The 27836-nt window shown below is 37.5% G+C and overlaps 1 protein-coding gene and 1 non-coding gene across 3 annotated transcripts in view; one reads left to right on the top strand and one right to left on the bottom strand.

The window, feature by feature from the left end:
* Positions 1 to 27836, bottom strand: part of RASGEF1B (RasGEF domain family member 1B) — a 633330-nt gene that overhangs the window by 509283 nt on the left and 96211 nt on the right. The gene's annotated exons all lie outside the window — the stretch shown is intronic.
* LOC129492419 (small nucleolar RNA SNORA31) lies at positions 5156 to 5281 on the top strand. The gene has a single exon (XR_008660868.1). It is a non-coding gene; the product is annotated as a small nucleolar RNA SNORA31 (small nucleolar RNA).

Below are 27836 nucleotides of genomic sequence, written 5' to 3'. Positions count from 1 at the left end.
GAATACACTCCCACCACATCCCACTCCCCATCTTACATCCTTAAAAGAGCTTCATTTTTTTCTCTCCCTCTCTTTTGGTTGAGATCTTATCCTCCTTTGCACCTCCTTCCAATAATACATGAAGAATGACACAGCCCTGAAGTGTCAGAAATGGTGACACAGAAGTCCCACGAGGCCATTCTTCTTCTCTCCTCTTTCTAGAGTTCAAAGGAAACCAAAACACACACATGCAAACAGAGAACTCTCAAAGCCAATCAGTCTGAAGGTCTACACGTTCATTTACACTCCAGGCATCCCCACATTCTTACAAGTAACCGTGGAACCCGATATATGCCGGTTGCTGTTGGGGACCCAGTGCTGGACAGGGTCAGTACGAGTACTGTAGATCTTCATGTGCAATGAAGCCATCACTAAGCCCTTTCTGAGCCCCACGTATGTAAAGTATACCCCCTCCAGAGTTTGATAAATCTTCGGTTTGTTTTTTTCACACTGGACTGTGGTTTGATTTTTATACTTAATTACTTAATCTATTTGGTATTTATTTGACTAGATTCCCCCTATCCCCTCACCCCCAAAATGCTAATTGGACCTCCTAACAATATCTATAGAAAAACTCTGCCCTTTGCATCTGTTTTGTGTTATCTCTGGAATAATATAATTATTTTTATGTGAAGGGACCATGATTTAAAAAAAAAAAAAAAATACTTCTCAATGCCTTTTCTTTCACAGTAATCCAGCTTCTTACCCTGCAGTGTTTGGGAAGGGAGGGAAAGCATATTAAAGCTTTTTTCCACCATTACCTCAAATGAAGACTCATATCAAAATGAGATTGTTTACAGGCATTTTTTACATTTGCACTATAGTATAATATAAAACATGCACACATACATAAAACAACAAAAGAAGAATATATTTTTAATTTGTGAATGAGTACTAAAATATTTTAATAATTGTAGCTTTTTAAAGGCTTAAATAAAGTAGCCTCTCACAATATACTTTTTCAGAATTTCCTTTGTAAATTCTATTTATTTTTTCGGATAAATTATTCCCCATCCCAATCAGATTTTAATTGCTATGATATTAAGCCTATAAATCACTGCAATTTGGGGAAATCTCTACATGATCTAATCTTTCCATCTGGGAGATATTTACTTTTCATGAACTCGGACAATTATGCTTCCCAAAGTTGCCCTTCAATTCCAGAATCCCTGACCACAGCCATCCTGACCTGTCTCCATGAATAGCATCCTCACAAACACACTGCACAATGACAGAGCCTCAGCGTAAAAATGTGCCCCTCAAGTCCTCTTGATCATTGACCAACATGTATTAAGACTCTACATAAAGTTTGCCACTGAAAATACAGCTCTGCCCTCAAGAGCCTCATAATTTAGTTGAATAGGTGTGTAACATGCCCAGAATGAAAAATAACCATAAAAGGTAGCATTTATTAAATATCAAATGTGCCATACCTATAGGAAGTAGTAAAGTGATGAGGACTGAGACCATTGATTAGAAGAAGATGCAAGTGTGAGTAGGACTTGAGGAGGCCTCAAACAGTAGAGTCCTGTTTAGGAAGGAAAAGATAAGAGTCCAACACAATGTCAGACACAAAGGTAGTCAATAACTGCTAAATAAACAAGAAGGGGCTTGCCAGGCAGAGACAATGCCATGGACAAAGGCACAGTGGGAAGAATAAATGCATACAGTATCCCTAAGGAATAACAAGTTGACCAATTTCTCCAAAGGTTATAGAAAACTGGCAGAAGAGGTGGGCGAACTAGGCTAGTTTCAAACTGATGAGGGCTCATAGGATATACTGTCATCTAAATATCCTATTAGAGACTCACAATTCTCTGGATTTGTTGTTAGAGTTCAATTCAATTCCATAAGCACTTACTGAACCCTACACACACCAGGCATTGTACACTCAGGATGCCAAAATGGGTAAAACATTCTCTCTGCACTCAAGGATCTTCTAGCTGAACAGTCAAACATATAAGCACATAGTCAAACATATAAGCAAACGGTCGTCAGTCACTGTGGCAGGTATTATAACAGAAATGCAACCACATAGAATATGGGAGCACAAAGGGAAAAGGTGCAGGAAGGCTTCTGGGAGGTGGCAGTACAAGGCTGAATTTTGGAGGATGAATGGGAGTTGTTAAGCACCAGGGAGGTGGACGGGTCTCCCAGGAAGACATAATGAAAAGGCATGAGAGAAGATGAGTCCCAGGACTGCACATGGTTAAGTAGCCCATGAGGGTCAGTGGTTGGGCACATATGACCAGAAAAATAGGTAGGGGTCTGGCTACTATTCAGAGGAGCCACTGAAGACTTTAACATGGAAGGAATGACGCAATCAGATTTGTTTTTGGAAAGAAAACTCTAGCAGGATTAAAGAGGTCTGAAGGAGGAGTTAGAAGAATCTGCAGTGTTTTAGTCATATTGCTTTTTTTGTTGCCAGCAATAGTAGCAATGTGGGTTTTCACCCTATTCCCAGCACTGACACTAACAGTAATGCACCTTGGAAAAGTCATTTCTCCTCTGTGGCTCTAAGTTTCCTCACTGCAAAATGAAGACACTGTACTAGATGACCTCTAAGCTCCAGATGACAATAGTTCTTCAGGCCTTCTTATTTATCCTCAAGGAAAAACTGAGTATGTAGAAAGGCAGGTGGAGTTCAATCTTTACTTGGATTTCCACTGAAGGCAAACAATTTAAATGAGCATGCTATCAAATTTATCAAAGATTTTATTCTTTTAACTTTTATCTAAGTTGTAGAGAGGCTTAAAAGTCCCAGAAAATTATGCTTTATGTACCGCATGTGCTTGCACAGACTTTAAATTAAACTGCATTTATGAAAACCCTGGAGCTGTTTGGATTAAATACTATATTTCAGTCCTAAGAATTATGCCAAGTGCACAGAGTGCACCCAGAGGAACATTCACACTCTCTGATTGCTTATGCAACCTCCCAGTCCTAGCTCAGCCCAGTTTTATTAAAATTTCTATTAGTGAAGCTCAGTTATGATTAAATATTCTTCCTACTATTTCAAGAAGAAAAGAATGCAGCTAACTCTTGATAGCTTGTGTCAACTGGGGACATGGATCACAGGGATAAATTAAATCCATAAATAATCCAGAACCCTAATTTAAGCCAAGAGCTTCAATCTGCTTCCTCAACCAACCTTTTCTAAGAGCTGTTAACAAAGTATTCAAATCGCCGTAAATAAGACCCCTTTGTACAGGGTCAGCTCTAGGTGAAATTGGGAGATGGCTACTTGCTACCCTCCATCCCCAGGACCCCCACTGCCTACTTGCTCTGTATCCCATTCATAATGATCTTCTAAGTGTCAACTTGCAGTTTTCTTCTTATTTTACCATTTTGCAGCTTGTGACACGGTTAAACACTCCTGGTTTCCTGAATGTCTACCTTTGGCCTCCACGGCTACTCTCCCCTGGGTCTCTTCCTACCTTGCTATTTTGGGTTATCTCTTATGTCAGTCCTCCCCTCCCCACCCTGCTACCGTTTGTGTTTTCTCTGCATGGTCTTCCTGGGAGATATCATTCACACCCATGGTGATGCCATATAAATATAGCCTGTATGACCTCTTTTAAAAAATATATGAAATGCTCAGCAAATACCTGTGAAGTTGAATCGAACAACAACAAAAAACTGGTTATGTGCTTCTAATATGAAATTTAAGTAAGACTGTACAGGGAATGTGTCTCTGCCTAGTTCATCTCTCCCATGTCTCTCTCTCACACACCTTTCCTCCATTACTGCATGAATTCCTGTCCACCTTCTGCTGCCCCATGATCAATAAGCAGCCTCCACTCTAACTTTGCAGACCGCATCTTAGCAGAAGCCTGGCTCCCACCTAAATATTCATGCGCCAGACACAGCAGTTGTCTGATAGGCTGTGGCTTATAGGTCCAATGTAAGCTTTACTAACTTCTTCGTCCCCTTCTCAACCCCAATTCACCTTCCAAAACCCACTTCCAATGTCAAGACTCCTGTGAAGTATTACCCCAGCTCTCTCTTTCTAGTCAAGCAGAATTGTTCAACCTTCACTAGACTCTGAAAATGCACTTTAGCTAAACCAATCTGTAATAGCATTGAGCAAATTGAAAAATAGTTGATGGTGAACTGGTCCATCTCCTGAACTAGACTGCAAACTCCCTAAAAGTGGGAACCATATTCTATTCCATTTTGTATCTTGTGACTAGCACAGTGCCTGACACATGGGGATCATATCACTACATTTATGTAAAGGGTTTTGACTAGACAAAAAGAATGGGTACTTATGGATCATGAAGGCAGGCTTTAAGTTGGGGCCCTTATCTTTCTTTTTTGCTTTTATTTCTTTTTTCTTTCACTTAATAACAAACACTGTTCAAAAAGTGTGGAAACCAATCCCATTTCTCATTCCACAACAAATATATATTATACCAATCTAAACAGGGATACTTGCAATTAAAAAAATAAGGTCATGGCTAGCCTCTGTATTATTTATAAATGACTAAAATATAAGAAACACAAAGTTCCAAATATAACACTGAACTCACCTGTAGAGAAACACGCAGAAATTTCATAAAATATATGTTATATAAAGGTAAGGTACCATTATTTTTCTACTTGATAGGTTGTCAATGCTGAACATTGATTTGAAATTATAAAAACAAATGCTAGATGACTATTTTTGGTGCAGACTCCTTACCCAAGGAGGGGATCCTTATCATATGAACTGTCACTGAAAGCTGACTTCCCATTACTAGGACAACAATAGCGTGTGGAATCAACTACGTACAAACAACAAGACAAAGAGAAGTGATCAGTGACAACACGACACAATACCAGTACAAGTTTGCTTGATAAGTTATGTCTGTGAGAATTTTTGTAAAACAAATCTGGTTTTCCAATTGACTCACATTTTGCCTTAAGAGAAGTTTATCTTTGTTTCTGATTGCTCTCCAATTGACAGCCAATTAAAGCGGCTTCTAACTCTTTACATGTATATTCCTTTTCTCTTTAGTCACTTCAAAATAATTTGTGATGTATAAATGTGTACTTTAATAACTATTTAAAAATTCTACAGTGAATCTTTTCCTTGAAACACAAGATCCTTTGAAATATAAATATTGATTAGGGAATGCATCTATTTAACAGACCTGGAGCAGTTATTATCTACTGCTAAGGTTTCTACTACAGATGCAAGAAAAAAGTGTCCTCAAGCTTTCTGATTGTAACAGTCAAAACTGAATGGGGGAATATGGGGAAGAAACAGAATTTTGCAACTGAAAAATAACCTTGTAAACAGTGAAGAGCCTGCTTTCCTCCAAAGAAGAATCTAAAATTTGAGTTTAAAACATTAGTTGGAGAATTTAATATGAGTAGCAAAAAATAGACCCTACGTTTTCTTAAAATGTCAGAAGACATAAAGGCTATGGCCAGTATTTCCATGCTCTCACTACGTTAGTCCCTCCTTCGAACCCTCAACATAATGGAAAGAAATACACAGAAAGCCTAGACTTTAAAAGTATCCAGTAAAAGCCACTCTGTTCTTTATAAGAGGTTCTTTTCCTAAGTCAGAGTAGTCCCTATTACTTCACAAGAAAGTCTTAGAGACCCAGAAGTAAAATAAATTCCTCTTATTGTGAAGTATATCCCTTCCACACTACCTACTCTGTTATAGAACTTCAAATTGGATTTCTCCAATCATGAGTCTCAGCGTCAAGAGACCTCCACTCCTACTCAAAAGGCAATTTCTGAGAGTCTGATATATGTCTACCACTCCCTCCAAATTCTGTTTGTTAGTCTGTTCCAAAGGCCTAAAAGATGATTCTACTTTTCCTGGATTAAAAATACTTTGACTTGGTTGTAGGGTCATAACTCTCCCTTATCCCCATCTAAGACCTAGGTTCTTAGAGGAATTGTAGCCACTAACCAGAAATTTCCCCAATTGTATATTTAAATGCTCCCTTTTCCCAGATATCCCACTTGGTACTTCTATGACATCACTGTAGACAGATTATAAGTTTAATGATTCTACTGACTCTGTGAAGTGTTGATGTTCACTTCACTTTTAGGTATCATAGGGGCTGCTTCCACTTACAAACACTTAAATGCTTAAATTGGAATTTTACTAACATATGTTGCTGCATCAGAGAGACTTGTCTTTAAATACAAGCTCTACCACATTTCTGTTTATGCGTCTTTAACTATGCTACATAAGCTTTTGTTTTGTTTTGTTTGTTTTTGTTTTTGTTTTGAGATGGAGTCTCGCTCTGTCACCCAGGCTGGAGTGCAGTGGCGCAATCTCAGTTCACTGCAACCTCCACCTCCCGGGTTCAAGCAATTCTCTGCCTCAGCCTCCTGAGTAGCTGGGATTACAGGTGCCCACCACCACACCCAGCTAATTTTTGTATTTTTAATAGAGACGGAGTTTCACCATCTTGGCCAGGCTGGTCTTGAACTCCTGACCTCATGATCCACTCACCTTGGCCTCCCAAAGTGCTGGGATTACAGGCATGAACCACCACTCCTGGTCACTACATAAGCTTTCTAAGCCTTGATTTCTTTGGCTATGAAATGGGAGTACTAATAATAGTTACTCCATAAGGTTAAATGTGAAAATGTCATAAACCACTTAGGACAATTTCTGGCATAGTAAAAACAGACAAGAAAGTATAGTGTTACGGTGGTGATAGTGGTGGTGGTGGTGGCAGTAGTGGTTAGCTAAGGTGTAATTTTTCATGTGCCCTCGTGTTGCTTCTTCAACCAGTTCTTGAAGACACAAGGTTCCACAACCATAACTCATCCTAGGTTACCTTCATTTAAGAATACATCAAAATATAGCAAGATGCTCTGATGTGTCTCAGTAGCTTGCTTTACGTGTGCTATGTCCAAAATGACAGAAATGCTGTCCCAAGACATTAGTTTATTTTGTATAATTCAATGTTGCATTGTGAAAACATCTTATACCTTTCTTTGTTCTGTATTTGATTTATCTGCTCCCTCCCCAACTGTCAATTAAGTTTTCTAAATTACTATCAATAGGCATGTGAAAATCCACACAGCTTCACAGGGCACAGACCCATACAAGTATTTTGCAAGATTCTGGAGTACTTGGGCTGCCACTCCTGCCATGGCAAAACAAAAAGATTTGGGAGAGGTGCATGCATCAGGGGCACAGAAACAAGAGAAGTAACCATGAAGGACCTTGCATTAGGTACAAGCTTCAGCAGATATACAACTTATCTCCAGTAAGATGAAAAAGAACAAGGTTTTAGACAATTATTTTTGCAGCATATGCAACCCCTTGACACATTTCAAAAAAGCCCTAAATTAATTGGAAGCATAAATGAATTCTCAAGAGAAAAATTATTTCATTTCTAAGAAAGTATTCACTACTTGGACAGGTAGCTGTGGTTTATTAACATGGTGAGTATTTGGAAGCCGTCTCCTTTTCACACAATTTTGACACGTTACTTTGGGGGTTTTTGTTTGTTTGCTTGCTTGCTTTTGTGGGGTTTTTGGGTTTTTGGTTTTTGGTTTTTTGTTTGTTTTTTTGTTTTTGCTTCATACTTACCTAATGACCTCAATACAAGTTTCATTGTGTGATGCTAAACTTTTCCAATGGCACCAAAATGTTACAATGCTATTCGACAATCATATAGATATATTTTCACCAAAAGTAGAGCATTGTGTAACCCCTAATGAATGTACTGTATTTATGGAAGAAAAGCCTATTGATTACTACCCATAGTTGAACAGAAACTTCTTACTTTGGTAAACTAATACTTACTTTCAGGATTGTTTCTGATTCATGGTTACTACAGTGGAAAAAGTGAGATTGAGGTGGTCAAACAGTTTCCCCACCATTTTGGGTTCCCTGGCAGGAGACCTGCCCCTGCCTCAATTAATGGAAAACATCACGAGTGCCTGAAAGGATAAAAACTTCTGAGGACAGCCAGAGACCAAGAAAGGAAGGTGGGACTAGCATCGCCAGCCCAGAAAATGCTTCTCTGTGTCTGGACCAAATGAGACATCACATCAGAGTGGCTGTTCAGCAGCATACTGTAGGGGGTTCATTCCATGGATTCTCTGGGTATGAACACCTACCTATCCCTCCCATGCTGCAGGGATATCACTTTTGGGACCTCTCCTATCCAGGACAGACAGGGGTCCAAAGTTTGCCAGAGCCAAAGCAAACCTGGGCATAAGGCACCATCAAGTACTTAAAAGGAGGCAGTGACCTGGCAGAAATGATATTAAACAGATATGTTGCAAAGAAATTTCTAAGCAAACATAATGAATAAAAACAAAAACAAGCCATGTAGAGAAGACTGAAATAATTAATCCTTCAATGTAAAGACAAAGATGTACATTCACAAGGAACAATAACAAACAGGGAAACATGACCTCACCAAAAAGAAAAAGCAAGGAATCAGTAACCAACCCTAATGAGACAATGATAGGTGAGCTCTCTGATAAATAACTTCAAAATAGCAGTTTTAAGAAAACTCAGTGTTCTCCAAAATAGCACAAAAGGCAACTCAGAAATTTATCAGATAACTTTAACAAAGAGATTAAAATAATTGTAAAAAATCAAACAGAAATCCAAGAACTAAAAAAAAATTGCTGAACTGAAAATTTTATTAGAGGCTCTCAAGAGCAGAATGAATCAAGCAGAGGAAAGAATCAATAAGCTTAAAGACAGGCTATCTGAAAATATACATCAAAGGAAAAAAATTAAAATGACCAAAAAGGAATAAAGAATATGTACAAGATATAGAAAATTACCTCAAAAGACCAAATCTAAGAATCACTGGTATTCAAGAGGGAACTGAGCAAGAGCAAGGGATAGAAACTTATTCAAAGAAATGATAACAAAAAACTTTCCAAAACATGAGAAAGACATACATATTCAGGTACGGTTAGGTCAGAGATCATTAAATAGATGAAACCCAAATAAAACTATCACAAGGCATATAATAACCAAACTTTCAAGGTCAAGGGCAAAGACAAAAGCCACAAGAAAAAAGAAACAAATAATACATAAAGGAGCTTCAATTTGTCTGACAACAGACTTCTCAGCAGAAACCATACAGGCCATGATGACATATCCAAAGTGCTGGGGTAGGGGATTGGTGGGCAGGTACTAAAATGTCCACCAAAAATTCTATACCCAACAAAAACTACCTGATACCAGATCCCCCCCGCACCCCCCCACAAAAAAAAGAGAAAGCTCAGGGAATTCATCATCACCAGACCCATCTTACAAAAAATACTAAAGAGAACTGCTCAATCTGAAAGAAAAAACAACACTAACTTGCAAAAAGAAAACATCTAAATGATAAAACCCACTGGTAAAAATAAGTAAACAGACAAACTCAGAATACTCTATCACTGGAATTGTGGTATACAACCGATTCATAACTCTACCATGAAGACTGAAAGACAAAGCTATCAAAAATAATAATAGCCATAGCAGCCTGTTAAGGATAGGCAATATAAAAATATATTAATTGAGACAACAAAAAAGCTTAAAAATGTGGAAGGGATGAGTTAAACTGTAGAGTCTTTTTAGTTTTTCCTGTTTGTTTGCTTGTTTCTATTCTTTTCTTTATGATCAAAGATAAGTTGTCATCTCTTTAAAATAACTTGTTGTAAGATTTTTTTTCTAAATTTCAACCACAAAGCAAAAAGCTGTAATAAATATGCTAAAAATAAAAAGAAACACATTGAAACACATTACCAGAGAAAATCACTTAACCACAAAAGGAGACAGGAAAAAAATGAAGAGAGGAGTTACAATATAACCAGAAGACAAGTAACAAAATGGCATTAGTAAGTCCTTACCTATCAATAGTACCATTGAATGAAATGAACTAAATTTTCCAATTAAAAGAACAGTGTGGCTGAATGGATGAAGAAACAAGACCCAACTATATGCTATCTACAAGAAATTCACCTCATCTATAAAGATACACATAGACTGAAGGTGAAGATATTGAAAAAGATATTCCATGCAAACAGAAACCAAAAAAGAGTAGAAGTAGCTATGCTTATATAAGATAGACTACAAGTCAAAGATTGTAAAAGAAGCAGAGAAGGTCACTATAGAATGATAATGCAGTCAATCTGGCAATGGGATAAAACAATTTTAAATATCTATGCACCCAACACAGGAGCACCCATGTATATAAAGCAAACACTAACCTATCTAATGGGAGAGACAGATTGCAGTATAATAATAGTAGGGGACTTCAACAGCCCACTCTCAGTAATAGACAGATCACCCACTCAGAAAATCAATAAAGAAGCATCAGAGTTAAACTACATACTACACTACAGATATGAGCCTAACTAACATTTACAGAACATTTCATCCAACTGCTGTAAAATATACATTTTTCTCATCAGCACATGGAACATTCTCCAGAATGGACCATATGTTAGGCCACCAAACAAGTCTCAAAAGCTTTAAAAAAAAAAAAGGTGAAATTATATTAAGTATCTTTTCTGACCACAGTGGAATAAAACTGGAAATTCATAATAAGAGACACATTAGAAACTACACAAACATCTGGAAATTAAACAACATATTTGTGAATGGTTAATGGGTCAATAAAGAAATTAAGAAGGGAATTAAAAATATCTTGAAACAAATATAAATAGAAATGCCACATACTAAAATCTACAGGATACAGCTAAAGCACTAATGAGGAAAAAGTTTATAACAATAAATGCCTACATCAGAAAGATTTCAACTTGCCAACCTAATTATACACCTCAAAGAACTAGAAAAGCAAGAACAAACTAAACTCAAATTTAGTAGAAGGAAAGGAATAATAAAGATTAGAGCAAACATAAGTGAAATTGAGACTTATAAAAGATCAACAAAACAAAAAGTTGGCTTTTTGAAAAGATAAACAAAATGGAAAAACCCTTAGCTAGGCTAAGAGAAAAGTAGGAAAGCCCAAATAAATAAAATCAGAAGCAAAAATGGAGACATAACAACTGATACCACAGAAACACAAAGAATCGTTAGAGACTATTATAAACAACTATAGGCCAAAAAATTGGAGAACCTAGAAGAAATGGATAAATTCCTGGACAAACATAACTTACTAAGATTGAGTCTTGAAGAAATAAAAAAACCTGAACAAACCAATAATGAGTAATGAGAACAAAACCATAATAAAACCTTTCTCATCAAAGAAAAGCACAGGACCTGATAGTTTCACTGCTGAATTCTATTAAACATTTAAAGAACCAATACCAATTCTACTCAAACTCTGAAAAAAAAAAATTGCAGAGGTGAGAATACTTCCAAACTCATTCTATGAGTTCAGCATTACCCTAATACCAAAGCCAAAAAAGGGATACAACAAAAAAAGAAAACTACAGGGCAAGATTCCTAAATAACACAGATTCAAAAATCCTCAACAAAATACTAGCAAACCAAATTCAACAACACATTAAAAAGATCACTCACTATGATCCAGTAGGATTCATCCCTAGGAAATAAGGATGGTTCAACATACATAAATCAATAAAAATGATACGAAACATTAACAGAACCAAGAATAGAAACCATATGATCATTTCAATAGATGCTGAAAAGGCATTTAATAAAATTTTATATCCTTTTATAGTAAAAATGCTCATATATTGGGGAAAGAAAAAACATACCTCAAAACAATAAAAGCCATATATGATGGACCTAGTGCTAACAACATACTGAATGAGGAAAACTTGAAAGCCTTTTCTCTAAGATCTGGAACAAGAAAATGATGCCCTCTTTGACTTTTATTCACTGTTATGTTGAATAAAAGTCAAAGAGGGCATCATTTTCTAAAACTGGAAGTTTATGCCAGAATAATCAGAAAAGAGAAAGAAATAAAAGTGATCCAAATTAGAAGGAAGAAGTCAAATCACTCTTGTTAGCAGATGATATGATCTTATATTTAGAAAACCATAAAGACTCCACCAAAAAATTCTTAGAACTGACAAATGAATTCAGTAAAGTTTCAGGATACAAAATCAACATACAAAAACCAGCAACATTTATATATGTCAACAATGAGCAATTTGAAAAACAAATCAAGAAAGCAATTCCATTTAAAATAGGTACAAGGCATATAAAATATCTAGGAATAAATTTAACCAAATAAGTAAAATATCTTTATAAGAAAAACTATAAAGCTGTGATGAAAGAAACTGGAGAAGACACAAACAATGGGAAAGCCATTCCATGTTCATGAATAGGAAGAATATTTTTAAAATGTAATACCCAAACTGATCTATAGATTCAATGCACTACCTATCAAAATAACAATGACATTCTTCACAGAAATAGAAAAGACAGTCCTAAAATTTACATAGAAATTACAAAAACCCTGAATAGCTAAAGCAATCCTGACCAAAAATAACATAGCTGGACACATCACACTACCTGACTTCAGAATACACTACAGATTATAGTAACTAAAACAGCACAATACTAGCATAAAAATAGATATACAGACCAATGGAACAGAATAGAGAACCCAGAAATAAATCCATGCATTTATAGTGAACTGATTTTCAACAAAGACACCAAGAACATACATTGGGAAAAGGACAATCTTTTCAAAAACTGATGCTGTGAAAACTAGATAACCATATGCAGAAGAATTAAACTAGACTCTATCTATCACTATTTACAAAAATCAAATAAACATGGATTAAAGACTTAATTAAAAGACCTCAAACTATGAAACTACTACAAGGAAACATTGGGAAAACACTCCAGGGCATTGGTCTGGGCAAAGATTTTTTTTAGTAACACCTGAAAAGCATAAGGAACCAAAGGAAAAATGGACAAATGGCATTATATCAAACTAAAAAGCTCCTGCATAGCAAAGGAAACAATCAACAAAATAAACAGATAAGCCACAGAATGGGAGACAATATTCGCAAATTATCCATCTAATAAGGGATTAATAACCAGAATATACAAGAAGCTCAAACAACCCAATAACAAAACAGAGAGAGAGAGAAAGAAATCAATTTAAAAATGGGGGAAAATCTGAACAGACATTTCTCAAAAGAAGACATACAAATGACGAAGAAGTAACAAAAAATGCTCAATATCACTAGTCATCAAGGAAATGCAAATCAAAACCAAAATGAGGCCGGGTACAGTGCCTCATGCCTATAATCCTAGCACTTTGGGAAGCCAAAGCAGGAGGATTGCTTGAGCCCAGGAGTTCGAGACCAGCCTAGGCAATACAGTGGAACTCCATCTTTACAAAAAATTTAAAAATTAGTTGGGTGTGGTAGCTCATGCCTGTAGTTTTAGCCACTCCGGAGGCTGAGGCAAGAGTATCACTTGATCCCAGGAGGACAAAGTTGCAGTGAGCTGTGATCATGACACTGCACTCCAGCCTGGGTGACAGGATGAGACTCTGAACACACACACACACACACACACACACACTTATCATCTCACCCCAGTTAAAATAGCTTTTATCGAAAAGGCAGGGAATAACAGACGCTGGTATGGATGGAGAAAAAGGACACTCATACATTGTTGGTGGTAATGTAAATTAGTACAGCCATTATAGAGAACATTATGGAGGTTCCTTCAAAACTAAAAATATAATTACCCTATGATTTAGCAATCCCTCTAGTGAGTATTTATCCCCTAAAACAGGAAATTAATATATTGAAGTGATATCTGCACTCCAGTGTCTAGCACTACTCACAATAGCCAAAATATGGACTCAAGTGCCCATCAATAGATGAATGAATAAATGAAAAATGTGGTATATACATACACATTTTATATATAAGTGCCCATCAATAGATGAATGAAAGTACCCATCAATAGATGAAGGAAAAATTTTAAAATGGGGTATATATGAACCATGAATATTATTCAGCCATAAAAAAAGAATGAAATCCTGTCATTTGCAGCAGCATGCTGCATGCAACTGGAGGTGGTTATGTTAAGTGAAATAAGGCACAGAAAGACAATTTCACATGTTCTAACTCAGATGCGGGAGTTAAGGAAGTGGATCTCATGAAGACAGAGACTACACTGGTGGTTACCAGAGGCTAGGAGGGTAGGAGTGAGGTGGGTATGAAGAGAGGTTGATTAATGGGTACAGAAATACAGTTAGGTAGAAGAAATAAGACTATTGTTCAATAAATAAATAGCAGCACTAGAGTAAACAATAATCTATTGTATATTTCAAAATAGCTAGTAGAGAATAATTCAAATGTCCCCAACATAAAGAAAATTGTTTAAGATGATAGCTATTCCAAATACCCTGATTTGATTAATATGCATTACATAAATATGTTAAAATATCACATGTACCCCCAAAATGTACTGTACATCTATTATGCATAAATAAAATTAATTGATTGATTAATTAATTAAATTTTTAAGTAGGAAGATTCCTAGATGTCATGGTTCAAAGACTCCCAGTTGAGTCAGACCATGACACCAAGAGTATAGACCAAATTGGACAGAGAGTGGTTCAGAATAGAGCTGCTTAAGATATAATATTGGCCTCTCAAGGGGGATGTGCTGTTTTACAGAAAGAATATTATGGTTACATCCATGCTGACCTGTCTTGGATCTTTAATAGCACAAAAAAGACTCAGAAGCAAATAAAAAAAAATTGGGTAATGTAGCTAATAACCCCATATGTAGTGCTGTGGGCTCTTTTCATTTGGTATGAGATCTCATCTCTTGGTTTAATACAGGCTGTCTCAGCTCCTAGATGAGGAGGTCACTACAAACTCTGATCATAATCCTTCTCTTAGTATTTTTGTCACAGTGTTCAGATGAGTGATCTCCAGAGTCTAAAATGCTGCTCTGCAGTCTCTGTCCTATGATGTGATCTAACAAATTATCATCAAACAGAAAGAGCAAGAAAACTTGAACTCACAGAGGTAGAAACAACCACACCCAGATACTTATATGCAATTGTGACACCTCAGACACTGGTGAATATCTGGATTGATCCATCACACCCCTGGATATAAATGATCTATCATTCAACTCAGGCTAAAGAATGGCCACATAGGGGGCACTGGAAACCTAGACCACCTACCTCCATACATAGCTTAGACAACAAGGATCTACCTTGGAACTACCTACTCTCTCTCTCTCCCTCCTCTCTCTCTCTCTCTCTCTCTCTCACACACACACACACACACACACACAGAGCTAACTGTCTACATCAACATGACTGTAATCTATTGTCTTCATTAGTATTACTTTGCTACTCCAGGAGACTCTTGCTGAGGCATGTAACTTGATTGTTCATTACAAGAATTTCCCAAAAGACCATTAACTCTTCAATAAGAAGTATCAACACTCTGTTCTACCAACAAGACTCATGCACTCACGTGTTCATCACAGCACTATTCACAATAGCAAAGACATGGAACCAACCTAGGTGCCCATCAAAAGTGGGTTGGTTAAAGAAAATGTGGTAAGTATACACCATGGAATACTATGCAGCCACACAAAAGAAAGAAATCACATCCTTTGCAGCAACATAGATGCAGTTGGAAGCCAGTGCCTTAAGTGAATTAATGCAGGAACAGAGAACCAAATACCACATATTTTCACTTATAAGTGGGAGCCAAACATTGAGAATTCATGGACATAAAGATGGGAACAATAGAAACTGGGGGCTACTGTGGGGAGGTGAGGATGGGGGCAAGCATCAAAAAACTATTGAGTACTATGTTCACTACAAATCATTCCTAACCCAAATCTCAGCATCATGCAATATACCCAAGAATAAACCTGCATATGTATCCCCTGAGTCTAAAATAAAAGTTGAAAAAAAAAGAAGTATCAAAACTCTTGGAACTCCTCACCTTGCTGTTTCTATCAAATCCTAAATTGTTTCACCATGTTGGCCAGGCTGGTCTCGAACTCCTGACCTCAGGTGATATGACCGCCTTGGCCTCCCAAAATGGTGGGATTACAGGCGTGGGCCACCATGCCCAGCCATTCTTATTCATTCCTGATCAGTCCCTGCATTGAAAGACCAATTTTAAACCAAACTTCTAATTCTCAATAAAATCCCACCTTGCCTCTCCCCCTCTAAGAGCTGCCAAGACTCTGTCAAAGCAGTGTTCTCGCTCCCTGCATAAGCCATAAACTCAGCCCTCTCTTGTCAATTAGTTGGGTTGATACTTTGTAAGTCAACATTAGACAATCAAAAAGACATCCAAACTTGGGAGTCAGAAAACGTGTTTGTATCTGGCTTTACCACCCACTAGCTATGAAATCAAACACTGGATTTTGAACATTGAATTTCCTTGTTTGTATTTTGATAACAGGAATAACTGCCTCCCAGGCTTGAGCCTAGGGGTTTGAGGCTGCAGCAGTGAGCTATGATCACCCCACTGCACTACAATCTGGGTAACAGAGCAAGCCCTGTCTCAAAAAAAAGAAAAAGAAAAGAACTTCCCCATAGGGTCAAAGATTAGATAAAATGATGTATGTGTATAAAAGTACTTTGTAAGTTTTAACGTTGTATGCAAATGTTAGTTATTATTAATATTAAGCAGAATATTCATCAAACTAGCTGTCCACTGAAGCTATCACTAGCCATGCTAAACTCTGTAACTATCACACACCACATGACCAGATGTAGACTCCTGAGTAACCTGGGGCTCCCTACTCCCTACAAGGAATAGCTTGGTCTGGTCAAATGTCATCATAATATCCCATTTTAACATACAAAATTTTCATTACACTTTTTTCAAAGATAAAAATTAAGATCACTATAATCAATAAGCCTTAATATATTTCCAAAATTTATCTGCTAGCAAGTGAATATAAAAATGGAAAGTTGAATCTATTAATCTCTATTTAAGGCACTGCACATCAATAATTTTTGAAAAAAAATTTTGAAATATTTGAGTAAGAAGCTACAAGGTTATAATTCACTGTACATAATTCAAATAGACTTTGGGAAATATTACCATATAACTACTCCTTATGAATCAGGTATCTATGGAAATAACTACATTTTAACATAAAAACAGACGATCATTTACTCATTTATCTGCCTGTTCACAAAGAGAGTCCTTTTTCTTCAGGAATTTTGGCTCCTTGACACATACGCTAAAAGGCAATTTTCTTGTGTTTTTTTGGAAACAGTTACTTTCTTGATACTGCAAAATACTCCCAAATCTACCTGGCTTAAGATAAGAACTGATTTCTTCGCAACTATAATAATAATTGGAAAAGCACTCCCAAAAATAAAAGAACACTCCACAGAGGGATGGTGAAGTAACAAAACAAATAGTCAAGAGCCAAAAACAAACCTGTACTCATAGAACCCAGGGAAGGAAAGACAAGAGGTTCTTCTAGTAATACTAGAAATGAAGGTTTGATGAAATTTTAAGTGAGTAATAAAGAATGAATAACCAATGTTTGGGGCTGCTAAGACATTTCATTGAATTTTTGTGAATCCTAGATGAACTCTGAAGGAAAACTGAAGGCATCTGCCATGAGGCAGTTAAGAGCACCAGCACTGCCTACCTTTATCCCTGTGCCCTGCCAATTACTAACTCTTGACACATAGACAGCTGGCAATTGGTTGTCGCACTGTTGCTCCTCCACATCCATGTGCCGTCCTACTCTGTGTCCTGGAGGCTAAACCATAGTAACTGCATCAGTGGCTCTTTTGCCCTTTAACTTCCAGTGGGATTCTGCCAATGAAAGGCACCAGCAGGATGCCGGAGTGTAGGAGAGTGAGGCTAGGTATTTATTACACCAGCTCCCTGCAGAGTCTCTGAACCTGGCAACATACCTCTCCCCAAATCCACAGATCCCATCAGGCAGTCCTCTTTATAGAGCTTTGGACCCAGGAACTGTTCCCCCTCCCTGTCCCCTTAATTGTAGGGGTAGAACTGACTCCTGATGTTGCTAACTCCTTGTTGTTCCTTAAACCTTGCTAACACCCTCATAAATAATCTCTTAAGTAAACTCTCCTCCAAATACCCAATTTGACTGTGTTTCTTGATAGGACATTGCCTGATCAAGTTATCTAACTTCTTTGGGCTTCGGTGTCTGCATCTGTAAAATCAGTCTAGTCAGGGTACTGCTTTTAGGGTTGTTGTAGGTGCCTAACACACAGGAATTACTCAATTCCTACTAACTCCAAGTATACTACATTTCCTGTCATTATTCAAACAGTGTGGATTTTTTATCTAGGCAAAAATGCAATTTATTTTGCCTAATAATACTGTTTCACAAAATGCCCATGATTCTTCTCTCTTTAAAAATGAGATTTTTATTGCTATTGATTTCTGTAGTCTTGCTATCTTAGTAGCCCCTTAATGATAATCTTTTATCTCCTGTTTTTCTAGTGAATAAACTAGCCTTTTTAGTTCAAATACAAGATATAAACAGAAGCAACATGAAATAAAACCAGGTTCAACATTAAATAATCTACCTCTTCAAGAGGCTTTGGGGACAAGGAAAGGAGAAAACAGATTAACAATGCCTAAACATGTTTCCTGAGGGACACATGTCCACCCATTCGAAAGGTTTTATTGGCAGTGTAAAAGTTCCATCCATGAAAAATAATGATCATTAGCTTTTCCATGACAATTGTGTTTTGCCTACCATATCCATCATGCTCCTAGAGTCCATAGCTTTTTCACAATTCCAGTCCCTTTGTGCAGGACATTAGTGAGTATTGATGCTTTTTAATTGTTCCTCACATAAAGTCCATTGCTACTTGTCACAAAGTCCACATACACTAAAAATCATTATTGAACTTTTGGGAGGTCTGTATGTATGAAGCAATTCTGAACTTGCCCTGCAATTTTAACCAGGTCATACAAGTGAAAGCCTTGGCAATTTGGTTTGACTAACAGGGTCAATTTAAATGAGACCCCAGATTAAATAAGATTTTTTAAAGTGGCAGATCTGTACTAAAATATCTACCAAAAAAAAACCAAGATAACAGAAGGACATATCACAGAACACATATTTCGCAAGAAAAATCAAATAGCTTTTACTTAAATTATAATTGTCTTTGTAAACTAAAGATTTTCAATTTCAGAAGTCAAAATAGGTATTATTTTTGAAGGCTGAAATAGCTTAAGCCCTAAGAACATTACAGTGGACTTCTGTTTCAATAATTCCCAACATTTAAAATAAGCCTAAAAGTATAGCAGTCTCAGATTCTTGCTGTACAGTACAAGAAAAACAATTTTCTGCACTTTCTACATAGAGTATCTACAGCCTTCCAGACAGAGTCTGACTTCTAATATATAGAAACGTAGCTTTTAACATTGTCTATACATCTGAATGGGTATGTATAAATAAATATATGTATTAATTTAGTCATATATCTACACACACATACATGTATACATAAACATACAATGTATTTCACCAATTCTAAAGTGCAAAATTTTTTCACATTATTATCTCTGAAAATGGGATGCATCATATATATGTAATATATTATATATTATATAATTATAACAATGTATTATAGTGCTGCATTTTTTCAATTTTAGCAGCAGTATACACTATTAGACATACACATTGAAAGATGACACCATCTTATAATCAATGACATCTTGGATTGTATGTGTGTGTAGTCTGTGTATATGTCTTACTCCTATTGACTTCTTCTGTTATTATTTTAGCATTTTCATCTTTTATCTGCTTCCTACATTAATTTTAAGCTTAGACTCACAGGTTTATAAATCTGGTAAATAAACCCTAGTTACTAAGAGAAAATGAGTAAGACAAATGATGAAACATCTTATCAACACTCACCACACAGAAACTAAAGCTTGAATTTGTTAAGCTGATTACAGTATAACCAAACTTCAGGAACAAAGTTCCAAGAGAAAACACAGCAGGTGAGGTGCACCATTTCCACAGCAGAAAATAATGACCCATGAAACTAACTGAAGGTTATCAGGCTTAAACTTTACGGATACATTATCACACTTACCAGTGATTAAAATGACTTTTCAATGCATGAATGCAAGGAACAAAATTTTACGTAACATTAAGACACACCAGCAGTGCCTAGTTTCAAATCCATGCTATTAAACCCACAAGTACTAAAGCTAATTTCATCTTTTCTATGCTTAACCATGGGTAGATTTCAGTACGTTCCAATCAGTCTCATTAATCTTGCTTTCCACTTGCTGCATTTGGCTCTTACAATCTGTCATTTTCTGATTTAACCTTCTCTTTTCTCCCCTTTATTTAGGTCAAATTTGGACTATATTCAAGGTGAAGTGACAGTTTTCAGAATTATTTAATCTTATTACTATTTCCTTGAGGTTTTTTGTTTTGTTTTGTTTTGCTTTGTTTTTTTAAGGAATCTTTCACTTGGTTAAAAAACAAACAAACAAAAAAAAACAGAACAAAAGAAAACTTTAGGCTGGGCGCAGTGGCTCACACTTGTAATCCCAGCACTTTGGGAGGCCAAGGCAAGCAGATCATGAGGTCGAGGTCAAGAGATGGAGACCATCCTGGCCAACAAGGTGAAACCCCGTCTCTACTAAAAATACAATTAGCTGGGTGTGGTGGCGGGTGCCTGTAATCCTAGCTACTCGGGAAGCTGAGGCAGGAGAATTGCTTGAACCACAGAGGCAGAGATTGCAGTGAGCCAAGATCACACCACTGCACTCCAGCCTGGTGACAGAGCGAGACTCCATCTCAAAAAAACAAAAAAAAATACTTTATCCAAAACCTTCAATAGAAATTTGCACAGTGCCTACTCTGCTAGAGACCAAGGATATGAAGGTGAATGAGACAGTCTCATCTTCGCTCCTCACGATGTGGCCCACTGCACAGGAGTATCAGCCTAACCTGGAAACTGGTTAGAAATGTAGAATCTCAGGCTCCACTCCAAACCTACTAGATTAGGGCTATCCAGAGAAACAGAACCAATAGGTAATTGATTTATATCTTTCTTTAACTATATATAGATAGATTTATTATAAGGAACTGGCCCGTAAGATTATGGAGACTGACAAGTCCTACGATCTGCTGGGTGAGTCAGAGAACTAGAGACCCAGGAGAGCCAATGGGCTTGTTCTAGTCAGAAGGCCAGCAGGCTCAAGACCTAGGGAGGGCCAATGTTTCAGTTAAAGTCCAAAGCCATGAAGAAACGGATGTGCCGTCTTTAGAATCCCAAACCTCAGCAACACTCAATATACCCGTGTGACAAACCTACACATATACCCTCTGCATCTAAAATTTTTTAAAAATGAAGAAGCTGATGTTCCAGCTGAAAGGCAGTCAGGCAGGAGGAATTCTTGCTTACTCCAGAGAAAAGTCAGCCTTTTTGTTCTAGGAAGGCCTTCAACTGATTGGATGAGGCCCACCCACATTTGGAAGGACAATTTGCTTTACTAAGTCTACTACTGAGCTAAACAATAATCTCATCCAAAAACATCGTCACAGAAACATCTAGGATAATGTCTGACCAAATATCTGGGCACCCTGTGGCCCACTCAAATTGATACATAAAATTAACCATCACACCTACTAAATTGAAATCTGCATTCTAACAAGATCTCCGGGCCATTTAAAGATATACTGAAGTTTAAAAAACACAAGATAGCCTACATGCACAAGGAACTCATAGAAATATGAACAAATGACTACAATATAGTGTGGTTCCTGTTACAATCAAACTTGTACAAGATAGAGTGGTAGCTGGCATAGGTAGTAGTAAACAACCCTCCCAAACATATCAGAAAAGACTTCACAGAAGATTTCACAAAAGAGAGGCCCCTTGACTAGGTGCTAAAAATGAACAGGAGTCTCCCATGCACAGCCTCTGCAGCCAGACTGTCTGGACGTGAAGAAATAACTCTGCCACTTCACTAGCTGTGTGACCTGGGGCAATTTAACCTCACTGTGCCCCAATTTTCCCATCTGTAAAATGAAGAAAATAGTAATGCCTAATATATAGGATTATTGTGATGATTACATAAGCTAACGTATGTAAAATTAAAATAATGCCTGACATATAGTAAGCACTATAAACTACTATTATCACCACTGTCTTCTAATCTACCAGAAGCTAGTGCTTGTGAGTTGTTTGTTTATATTAGATTTGCTTCTGTCCCATTAACAATGGCATTCCCTTTCATGTAAAAGCTTCTTATGCTATGGGAAAATAAGTACAATGCAAAGGTCTTTAGAAGTACTAAGCTAAATCACAACAAAGTTCTTGAAAAATTTCAAGAAAGGACATTTATTGTGTGCTTACTGCAAGCCAGAAAATATCCTAAGCACTTAGCTTTATTAATTCATTTAAATCTCCTAACATTCCTCTGAGATAAGTAGTGTTATCACCAGTATTTTTGCAAGTGAAGAGACAAAGACATCGAAAGGTTAAGCAACTTGCCCAAGTTCACAAAGACAGCAACAGAGGCAAGATTTACACCCATCTGGCTCCACAGCCTACACACAACCACTAGGCCATGCTTCCTCTCAATGAGCTAAACATTTGGGAGAATAACTTGGGACTTATAAATCTAAGGAGTGTTGGTTTCATTCATACATCTGTGCCCACCTATAGATGTTACAAGCACAGGAAATGTACCCTAGTCTTCCCTTTCTACTATGAGTTCAGATGGACAAAGGATTTTTCTTTTTTTTTTTTTTTTATATTTCATTTTTTTTTTTTTATTATACTTTAGGGTTTTAGGGTACATGTGCACAATGTGCAGGTTTGTTACATATGTATCCATGTGCCATGTTGATTTCCTGCACCCATTAACTCGTCACTTAGCATTAGGTGTATCTCCTAATGCTGTCCCTCCCCCCTCCCCCCACCCCACAACAGTCCCTGGAGTGTGATGTTCCCCCTTCCTGTGTCCATGAGATCTCATTGTTCAATTCCCACCTATGAGTGAGAACATGCGGTGTTTGGTTTTTTGTCCTTGCGATAGTTTACTGAGAATGATGTTTTCCAGTTTCATCCATGTCCCTACAAAGGACACGAACTCATCATTTTTTATGGCTGCATAGTATTCCATGGTGTATATGTGCCACATTTTCTTAATCCAGTCTATTGTGGTTGGACATTTGGGTTGGTTCCAACTCTTTGCTATTGTGAATAGTGCTGCAATAAACATACGTGTGCATGTGTCTTTATAGCAGCCTGATTTATAGTCCTTTGGGTATATACCCAGTAATGGGATGGCTGGGTCAAATGGTATTTCTAGTTCTAGATCCCTGAGGAATCGCCACACTGATTTCCACAATGGTTGAACTAGTTTACAGTCCCACCAACAGTGTAAAAGTGTTCCTATTTCTCCACATCCTCTCCAGCACCTGTTGTTTCCTGATTTTTTAATGATGGCCATTCTAACTGGTGTGAGATGGTATCTCACTGTGGTTTTGATTTGCATTTCTCTGATGGCTAGTGATGATGAGCATTTCTTCATGTGTTTTTTGGCTGCATAAATATCTTCTTTTGAGAAGTGTCTGTTCATGTCCTTTGCCCACTTTTTGATGGGGTTGTTTGTTTTTTTCTTGTAAATTTGTTTGAGTTCATTATAGATTCTGGATATTAGCCCTTTGTCAGATGAGTAGGTTGCAAAAATTTTCTCCCATTCTGTAGGTTGCCTGTTCACTCTGATGGTAGTTTCTTTTGCTGTGCAGAAGCTCTTTAGTTTAATTAGATCCCATTTGTCAATTTTGCCTTTTGTTGCCATTGCTTTTGGTGTTTTAGACATGAAGTCCTTGCCCACGCCTATGTCCTGAATGGTATTGCCTAGGTTTTCTTGTAGGATTTTAATGGTTTTAGGTCTAACATATAAGTCTTTAATCCATCTTGAATTAATTTTTGTATAAGGTGTAAGGAAGGGATCCAGTTTCAGCTTTCTACATATGGCTAGCCAGTTTCCCCATCACCATTTATTAAATAGGGAATCCTTTCCCCATTTCTTGTTTTTGTCAGGTTTGTCAAAGATCAGATAGTTGTAGATATGTGGCATCATTTCTGAGGGCTCTGTTCTGTTCCATTGATCTATGTCTCTGTTGTGGTACCAGTACCATGCTGTTTTGGTTACTGTAGCCTTGTAGTATAGTTTAAAGTCAGGTAGCGTGATGCCTCCAGCTTTGTTCTTTTGGCTTAGGATTGACTTGGCGATGCGGGCTCTTTTTTGGTTCCATATGAACTTTAAAGTAGTTTTTTCCAATTCTGTGAAGAAAGTCATTGGTAGCTTGATGGGGATGGCATTGAATCTATAAATTACCTTGGGCAGTATGGCCATTTTCACGATATTGATTCTTCCAACCCATGAGCATGGAATGTTCTTCCATTTGTTTGTATCCTCTTTTATTTCATTGAGCAGTGGTTTGTAGTTCTCCTTGAAGAGGTCCTTCACATCCCTTGTAAGTTGGATTCCTAGGTATTTTATTTTCTTTGAAGCAATTGTGAATGGGAGTTCACTCATGATTTGGCTCTCTGTTTGTCTGTTATTGGTGTACAAGAATGCTTGTGATTTTTGTACATTAATTTTGTATCCTGAGACTTTGCTGAAGTTGCTAATCAGCTTAAGGAGGTTTTGGGCTGAGACAATGGGGTTTTCTAGATATACAATCATGTCATCTGCAAACAGGGACAATTTGACTTCCTCTTTTCCTAATTGAATACCCTTTATTTCCTTCTCCTGCCTGATTGCTCTGGCCAGAACTTCCAGCACTATGTTGAATAGGAGCGGTGAGAGAGGGCATCCCTGTCTTGTGCCAGTTTTCAGAGGGAATGCTTCCAGTTTTTGCCCATTCAGTATGATATTGGCTGTGGGTTTGTTGTAGATAGCTCTTATTATTTTGAGATACGTCCCATCAATACCTAATTTATTGAGAGTTTTTAGCATGAAGGGTTGTTGAATTTTGTCAAAGGCCTTTTCTGCATCTATTGAGATAATCATGTGGTTTTTGTCTTTGGTTCTGTTTATATGCTGGATTACATTTATTGATTTGCGTATGTTGAACCAGCCTTGCATCCCAGGGATGAAGCCCACTTGATTATGGTGGATAAGCTTTTTGATGTGCTGCTGGATTCGGTTTGCCAGTATTTTATTGAGGATTTTTGCATCAATGTTCATCAAGGATATTGGTCTGAAATTCTCTTTTTTGGTTATGTCTCTGCCAGGCTTTGGTATCAGGACAATGCTGGCTTCGTAAAATGTGTTAGGGAGGATTCCCTCTTTTTCTATCGATTGGAATAGTTTCAGAAGGAATGGTACCAGCTCCTCCTTGTACCTCTGGTAGAATTCAGCTGTGAATCCATCAGGTCCTGGACTCTTTTTGGTTGGTAAGCTATTGATTGTTGCCACAATTTCAGAACCTGTTATTGGTCTATTCAGAGATTCAACTTCTTCCTGGTTTAGTCTTGGGAGGGTGTATTTGTCGAGGAATTTATCCATTTCTTCTAGATTTTCTAGTTTATTTGCATAGAGGTGTTTGTAGTATTCTCTGATGGTAGATTGTATTTCTGTGGGATCGGTGGTGATATCCCCTTTTTTGTTTTTTATTGCATCTATTTGATTCTTCTCTCTTTTCTTCTTTATTAGTCTTGCTAGCGGTCCATCAATTTTGTTGATCTTTTCAAAAAACCAGCTCCTGGATTCATTAATTTTTTGAAGGGTTTTTTGTGTCTCTATTTCCTTCAGTTCTGCTCTGATTTTAGTTATTTCTAGCCTTCTGCTAGCTTTTGAATGTGTTTGCTCTTGCTTTTCTAGTTCTTTTAATTGTGATGTTAGGGTGTCAATTTTGGATCTTTCCTGCTTTCTCTTGTGGGCATTTAGTGCTATAAATTTCCCTCTACACACTGCTTTGAACGTGTCCCAGAGATTCTGGTATGTTGTGTCTTTGTTCTCGTTGGTTTCAAAGAACATCTTTATTTCTGCCTTCATTTCATTATGTACCCAATAGTCCAATAGTCATTCAGGAGCAGGTTGTTCAGTTTCCACGTAGTTGAGCGGTTTTGACTGAGTTTCTTAATCCTGAGTTCTAGTTTGATTGCACTGTGGTCTGAGAGACAGTTTGTTATAATTTCTGTTCTTTTACATTTGCTGAGGAGAGCTTTACTTCCAACTATGTGGTCAATTTTGGAATAGGTGTGGTGTGGTGCTGAAAAGAATGTATATTCTGTTGACTTGGGGTGGAGAGTTCTGTAGATGTCTATTAGGTCCACTTTATGTAGAGCTGAGTTCAATTCCTGGATATCCTTGTTAACTTTCTGTCTCGTTGATCTGTCTAATGTTGACAGTGGGGTGTTAAAATCTCCCATTATTATTGCGTGGGAGTTTAAGTCCCTTTGTAGGTCACTGAGGACTTGCTTTATGAATCTGGGTGCTCCTGTGTTGGGTGCATATATATTTAGGATAGTTAGCTCTTCTTGTTGAATTGATCCCTTTACCATTATGTAATGGCCTTCTTTGTCTCTTTTGATCTTTGTTGGTTTAAAGTCTATTTTATCAGAGACTAGGATTGCAACCCCTGCCTTTTTTTGTTTTCCAGTTGCTTGATAGATCTTCCTCCATCCCTTTATTTTGAGTCTATGTGTGTCTCTGCACGTGAGATGGGTTTCCTGAATACAGCACACTGATGGGTCCTGACTCCTTATCCAGTTTGCCAGTCTGTGTCTTTTGATTGGAGCATTTAGCCCATTTACATTAAACGTTAATATTGTTATGTGTGAATCTGATCCTGTCATTATGATGTTAGTTGGTTCTTTTGCTCGTTAGTTGCTATAGTTTCCTCCTAGCCTCGATGGTCTTTACAATTTGGCATGTTTTTGCAGTGGCTGGTACCGGTTGTTCCTTTCCATGTTTAGTGCTTCCTTCAGGAGCTCTTTTAGGGCAGGCCTGGTGGTGACAAAATCACTCAGCATTTGCTTGTCTGTAAAGTATTTTATTCCTCCTTCACTTATGAAGCTTAGTTTGGCGGGATAGGAAATTCTGGGTTGAAAATTCTTTTCTTTAAGAATGTTGAATATCGGCCCCCACTCTCTTCTGGCTTGTAGAGTTTCTGCTGAGAGATCAGCTGTTAGTCTGATGGGCTTCCCTTTGTGGGTAACCCGACCTTTCTCTCTGGCTGCCCTTAACATTTTTTCCTTCATTTCAACTTTGGTGAATCTGACAATTATGTGTCTTGGAGTTGCTCTTCTCGAGGAGTATCTTTGTGGCGTTCTCTGTATTTCCTGAATCTGAATGCTGGCCTGCTTTGCTAGATTGGGGAAGTTCTCCTGGATAATATCTTGCAGAGTGTTTTCCAACTTGGTTCCATTCTCCTCATCATTTTCAAGTACACCAATCAGACGTAGGTTTGGTCTTTTCACATAGTCCCAAATTTCTTGGAGGCTTTGTTCATTTCTTTTTATTCTTTTTTCTCTAAACTTCCCTTCTCTCTTCATTTCATTCATTTCATCTTCCATCAGCGATACCCTTTCTTCCAGTTGATCGCATCTGCTACTGAGGCTTCTGCATTCTTCACGTAGTTCTCGAGCCTTGGCTTTCAGCTCCTCTCAGCTCCTTTAAGCACTTCTCTGTATTGGTTATTCTAGTTATACATTCGTCTAATTCTTTTTCAAAGCTTTTAACTTCTTTGCCTTTGCCTTGAATTTCCTCCTGTAGCTCAGAGTAGTTTGATCGTCTGAAGCCTTCTTCTCTCAATTCGTCAAAGTCATTCTCAGTCCAGCTTTGTTCCGTTGCTGGTGAGGAACTGCATTCCTTTGGAGGAGGAGAGGCACTCTGCTTTTTAGAGTTTCCAGTTTTTCTGCTCTGCTTTTTCC

Source organism: Symphalangus syndactylus, chromosome 10, assembly GCF_028878055.3.
Source record: "Symphalangus syndactylus isolate Jambi chromosome 10, NHGRI_mSymSyn1-v2.1_pri, whole genome shotgun sequence".
Classification (NCBI taxonomy): Eukaryota; Metazoa; Chordata; class Mammalia; order Primates; family Hylobatidae; genus Symphalangus; species Symphalangus syndactylus.
The sequence above is the reverse complement of the archived record's forward strand: the minus strand, read 5'-3'. Positions and strand labels throughout refer to the sequence as shown.